The sequence below is a fragment of the Berghia stephanieae genome, unplaced genomic scaffold (assembly GCF_034508935.2).
Source record: "Berghia stephanieae isolate SIO BIC M18660-M18661 unplaced genomic scaffold, UCSD_Bste_1.3 scaffold9, whole genome shotgun sequence".
NCBI classification, from domain to species: domain Eukaryota; kingdom Metazoa; phylum Mollusca; class Gastropoda; order Nudibranchia; family Aeolidiidae; genus Berghia; species Berghia stephanieae.
In genome coordinates, this window is record NW_027629543.1 from 100,001 (window position 1) to 106,278 (window position 6,278).

Here is a 6,278-nt window from a genome sequence, read left to right on the forward strand (position 1 = left end):
CACAGCCCAAACGTTGGAGTGTTCGGCGAGCAGATTGGGAAACTTTCTCACAGGAGTGTCACAGACTCCTTACGACAGAGGTGGACAGCTATGACAAATTCAAAAATATTTTAACAAATATCTGCAGCTCGACAATACCAACAACCTCTGGTGGACCGAGAAAACACAATCCCTGGTTTACAGAGGAATGTCGAGCGGCCCTACGGGAGAAGAAAAAAGCATACAGGAAAGCGATGAGATTCCCAATCCCTGAGAATTTCACAACATTTAGGAAATTACGAGCAAAGTGTAGGAAGATCATCCGAGAAAACAAACGGAGATCCTTCCAAAACTTTGTCTCCAAAATAAATAGCCAGACACCCCTAAATAGGGTGTGGAAGATGTTACGGAAACTGAAGGGATCTGATAGTGATTCACTAAATCACTTGACACGTCCCGATGGATCCGTGGCTGAAACAGAACAAGACATTGCCAACACTCTGGCCGAGAGGCTGGCGCACAGCTCCTCGTCTGCACACCACACACCACAATTTCTGCGCCATAAACAAAACGCAGAAAACACACCAATAAACTTTACATCTACAAACACCGAAGACTACAACAAACCATTTACACTTAAGGAGTTGGGTGCCTGCCTCCGTGACACAAATGTCACAGCACCGGGTCCTGACAACATCAGTTATGAAATACTCCGACATCTTCCACAAGACAGTCTGGTTGTCCTTTTGAATATCTATAACAAGATATGGACAACACAGACTTTTCCACCTAGTTGGAATCTGGCCACTGTGATTCCAATCCCAAAACCTGGGAAAGACCATTCGGACGCTTCAAACTACCGACCAATCTCCCTCACCAGCTGCCTATGCAAGCTGATGGAGAAAATGGTCAACAAGCGTCTGATGTTCTACTTGGAACACAACAACTCCCTCTCCGACCTCCAATGTGACTTTCGAAAGAACAGATCGACTGTTGATCACCTTGTTCGACTAGAGAGCTTCATTCGTGAGGCCTTTGCCAAAGGTGAGCACTTGGTAGCAATCTTCTTTGACCTTGAGAAGGCCTTTGACACAACTTGGAAATTCGGAATCCTCAAAGATCTGCACAATCTTGGTCTGCGAGGAAACCTTCCAATGTTTGTCAGAGCATTTTTAAACAACAGATCCTTTCAGGTCAAAGCAGGATCCACCTTTTCTGATCCATTTGATCAGGAAGAGGGAGTTCCACAGGGTAGCATTCTGTCTCCCATTCTGTTTGAGATTAAAATAAACTCAATAGTGAATGCAATGAGACAGAATGTTGACTGTTCCTTATATGTTGATGACTTTCTTGTATGCTATCGAAGTAAATCGAGTATGGACACCATTGAGAGACAGTTACAACTCCAACTAAACAAACTGTCGGAGTGGGCAAATCTCAATGGTTTCTCCTTCTCCCCATCAAAAACAGTAGCTGTCCACTTCTGCCGAAAACGCACCTGCATTAGACAGCCTGACCTTTATCTCAACAATTCCAGAATTGAGTTAAAGGACGAAGCCCGATTCCTGGTTTGATCTTTGATAGGAAACTAAATTTCCTCGCCCATATCAAAGATCTCAGACTGCGATGCATGAAAGCTATGAGAATAATGAGAGTTCTGTCGAGCATGGAATGGGGTTCGGACACAAACACTCTTCTAAAGATATACCGAACCCTTATTCGATCAAAACTGGACTACGCATCTTTTGTATACGGCTCTGCAAAACCATCCTACTTAGGCATGCTGGACCCAATTCATCATCAGGGACTGCGCTTGGCACTCGGGGCTTTCCGCACTTCTCCAGTGGCAAGCCTTTATGCTGAGGCAGATGAGCCACCTCTCCATCTCAGGAGGAAAAAACTGGCTCTCCAGTATGTTACTAAGGTCACATCGCTGCACGACAACCCAGCACACAAACATGTACACTACACGGATAGGACACTAGAAGAAAAATTTCGCAAGCACCCAAAAATGACACCACCATTAGGTTGCAGAATAAAAAAAGACATCGCAGACATGAACATCAGTCTAGATAGGATACACCCATACGTCCAGGCAAAGACACCACCATGGTCCATACATAGACCAAACATAAATTTGGACCTAACAAAACTGGAAAAATCACAAACAGACCCACATATTTACAAACAGACACTAAAAGCAATATTACAAACATACAAAAACCATACTCACATATTTACGGATGGTTCAAAGAGCGCAGATGCAGTAGGATGTGCCTATCACTCATCGGAAGGCACAGGATCACTTCGCCTGGATAGAAATGTTTCGATCTTTACAGCGGAATCGAGAGCAATCCTAAATGCTCTCCGTTTGGCTGAGAGATCGAATAAAAATAAATTCTTGATCTTGTCTGACTCGCTGTCCGTACTTAAGGGGATCTCAAATTTTTATTGCACCGATCCAAGACTCATAAGTATCTTGGAAGGTGCAAATAAATTATTTATTAAGAAAAAGAAAGTTTGTTTTCTCTGGGTACCTAGTCATGTGGGTATCCAGGGGAACGAAGAAGCGGATCGACTGGCAAAAGAGGCGGTGAGCCAAGAATTACAAGAGGGCAGTAAAATCCCACACGCGGATTTAAAGATCAATATAAAAAAACATGTCCGAAAGGAATGGGAACGATCCTGGAGTCGAGATGTACATAACAAATTAAAACAAATTAAAAGTGACCTCGGCCCCAGACCCAACTCGGGGCTAAAAAGAAGAGACGAGGTAAAAATAACTCGACTCCGGATCGGACATACTGCCCTCACTCACCGTTTCCTTCTGGAGAGGGATGAAAAACCCCTCTGCAGAACATGTAACTGTGACCTGACAGTTCAACACATTTTAATTGAATGTACAGAATTAGAACAGATAAGGTCACAACATTATGATAACAGAGACTTGAAGTCTCTGTTCCAGTCGGTCGATCCGCTTACAATTTTAAAGTATCTGCAGGAATGTGAACTCCTGCAGAAATTGTAAATAGATATTTTTACTTAACAAACATGTAACTATTATGATTTTATAAAGATTTTATTACAACAATACACGTTTTGATCAACTGTGGCCCCTCGGGGCCGATAAAAGATTGATGAAAGACAGAAACGGGCGCTTAAATGACCTAAATAGTGTCGAAAGCGCCGTTAAACACCTAAAAACAACGACAACAAACAAACAAATCCCATTGCTGCGTTTCACTAACTCCCCATTGCATTATTTAAATAACACGTAACAAGATTAATACACACAGTTTGGTGCACGAATACAATAATTTTAAAAGGTGAAGGTCAGAAGTTATTAGTTTTTCGATAAATGACTGCTTACCTTGACCTTCAATTTGAATTGTTTAAGCCAATGATACAAATACGTCACGAGAGGCCTTTAGTGCATTTTAGCCCGTCTCGTTTATTCCTATATAAGAGACCTCATTTTTTAGCAACAGAATCATTCTGTTATAAAACGGGTTTGAGGCGGTGGGACACAAATCACTTAAAAGTAACTACATTGGACACACAGACACACACACACTCACACACACACACACACACACACACACACACACACACACACACACACACACACCTAATATGTATTTTGTTGATTTCTCTATTCAATTTTGTTTTAATCATGAAATATGATTTGGAATGAAATCGTTCCGTACGCCGAATGTTAATCTTTTATCCTCCAGCACATAATTACCGGCATATCTAAAAATTTATAACACTATTTTTCTTAGAATGGTATAGAAATCTACGAGTATATTGAAAACCTTTCTTAAATTATGGCTTATTCTAATTTCCGTTGAATCAAATGGTAATTAATATCTGCTCGGTGTAATCATGAGGCCTTAACTATGAGTCTTTTACTACATTTCATTGTTAGGATAATGACAATTTCCATTAAGGAGGCAGTGGTGTCATGGCGATGTCAGGACGCTAAATGTGACCATTCGCCTCAAAACGGTATTAAGTCGGGTTGATAAGATGTTGAAAATTGAATTCATAGCCAGAAATATCAGACTCGTGTCGAGTTTATGTTTTATTGAGGAGAATGGATACCATACTGAAAAGTGCCAATGCCAACAATTTATATTTTTCACAAGGTTAACATTTAATTCGGCTTTTAGGCATATGGTTCCTTCCGACATAATACCGTTTTGAGACTATGGGTCACAAATATAGAGGATGGTACGGAACACGTCGTATATTCGTTTGGGCTAAATATGAGTCATCCGATCGAAGTCGCGGGATTTCCTATGCGGTAATGTTAGCGCAGGCGACATTCAAGACGTAATTTGACCTTTGGCCTTAGGATTTATCACGATTTGGCCGCCTGTTTGAACCGAGCAAATATGATGGCTCAAAATATTCGTCTCAATTTAGTTAATTTCCACAATGCAACAGATACTTCTTCATTTATCTCATTAACGCAGTCTCCCATGTCACTGTCGCATAATGAGTTACCTCTCTTTGTTTTTATTCATTTTAAAACAAAAAAAAAAAAGGAAAATATTTTTTTAAAATATTTTTATAAATTTTACTGGAATTTAGCATTAACAGATATATTTATATTTATTTAAAAATTATTTGTATAGATCTGTCTTATTTATCAATTTGATTAGCAGTCATTACATTATTTACAAATCTTAAATTCAAAAGTTAAATCTAAAACAACTTTATTTTCTAAGATTATCCATATTTCACATATTTCAATGATGAGAATAGATAAAGTGAAAGGTAGTGCGTGTCTGCTTTACATCTCTGTAATTTACTCACAACAAACACATGAAACAAACCAGCAAACAATACTACGTGTAACCTAAAATGTCTATATTACTATTCAAACATTTATCAAGTGAGAACTGAACATCCAAATGTGTTCAAAAACGATATCAAAGAAACTCTGTGTGATATTTCACTTTGGTGGTAGGAAACGGAAAGAAATTTTAATTCCAATATTAAGCTTTTACGTCCGGTTTCTGTCCGGTTCGTCAACTAATACGAGTGAGTTGCACTCACGTTGCTATGATAAAAAGGAGAGACCGACTGAGAGGAAAGGTCATATATGGAGGACAAGACGGACCGGAGACGATATTGAATGCATTCAGTTTACCGCCTAATAGCCTTTATTTCTCCGCAAATATCGCCGGTCTTCCACTAGTGTATTAAAATAGATATTAAAAACGTTTGCCACTAAATCAACATTTGTAATTCAGACGCCAATTGTTCCAATTACGAAACCCAGTTGTTCTAATTCGGACACCCGCTTATTCCTATTCAGACACAAGGTTGTTGGAATTCAAAAATGACTTTGTCGATTTGTTCTTTTTTTGTCGTCGTTGTTGTATTTGTTATCCATTTAAATTCTAACATTTTTACAACTCTTTTTATGACGAGTTTAAATATGTATAAGCATCATAATAATGCGTGTTAAATTAAATGGCCCGTCTGCGGGAATGTGTCGTGATGTCCCCCAAGTTTGAGAGTTATTTGTTGCGACGAGGGTCATTCAAATCGATCGATATTTGAAGGACAATTTTTCTGGCAGAACTCTTAACTGGTCAAAACGATTTTTTGTTTATAATAGTTCATAGTTATTCTAATCATCTCGAAAAGTATTTTAGCTTGACTTCCTTTTTATCTTCTTCCAATTTTCAGATGCAAAATGGAGCTGGACACGCTGAAACATCATTCAATTCCTGACTAGGATTGTGACATGTTTGATTTGTGTGGTCCTGCCTAATAAACCTGATTTAAAATATTCTGACGTTTGTTTATGTTTTCCGTTTTGTGATTGTTGTTTTAAGTTATTTCTTTTTTCTTTTTTTTTGGGAGGGGGGGGGGGGGGTTGAGGGGAGGGGTTTGTGTCTTCATCTTTACTGTCTTGTCTACAATATTTTCCGGGTGCTAAATTAGTGAAATATATATCATCCATCGTGGCTTGTGCTCTTGAGCACGTTGCCGGTCAGCTGTCTCTACGAATCACGATCCTCTGCGGTGCGCATGAAATCTGTGTTACTTTGTTGTATATATATATATATTTATATATATACAGTCGATAACGGATATATCGACATCTTCGAGACCGTGGTAAAATGTTGATATTAGCGCGATGTCGATTTATCTGTCATTTTTAAAAAATGAATTGGAAACAAATGAGAATAGGCGAGATAATAACAAGATAACTCAACACTGATGATTTGATGGCCTTTAAAGGGTCGATTTTAAAATTTATTACGGTTCACTTCATTTAA

The 6,278-nt window shown here is 38.9% G+C and overlaps 1 protein-coding gene across 15 annotated transcripts in view; it reads left to right on the forward strand.

The window, feature by feature from the left end:
* Window positions 1-5,788, forward strand: part of LOC144962345 (uncharacterized) — an 89,030-nt gene extending 83,242 nt beyond the window's left edge. For all 15 annotated transcript variants that reach the window (XR_013643451.1, XR_013643455.1, XR_013643447.1 and 12 more), the window contains one exon: window positions 5,683-5,788. The gene's annotated coding sequence lies outside the window, so the exon portion shown is untranslated. The remainder of the gene's footprint in view (window positions 1-5,682) is intronic.
* The last annotated feature ends 490 nt before the right edge of the window (window positions 5,789-6,278 follow it).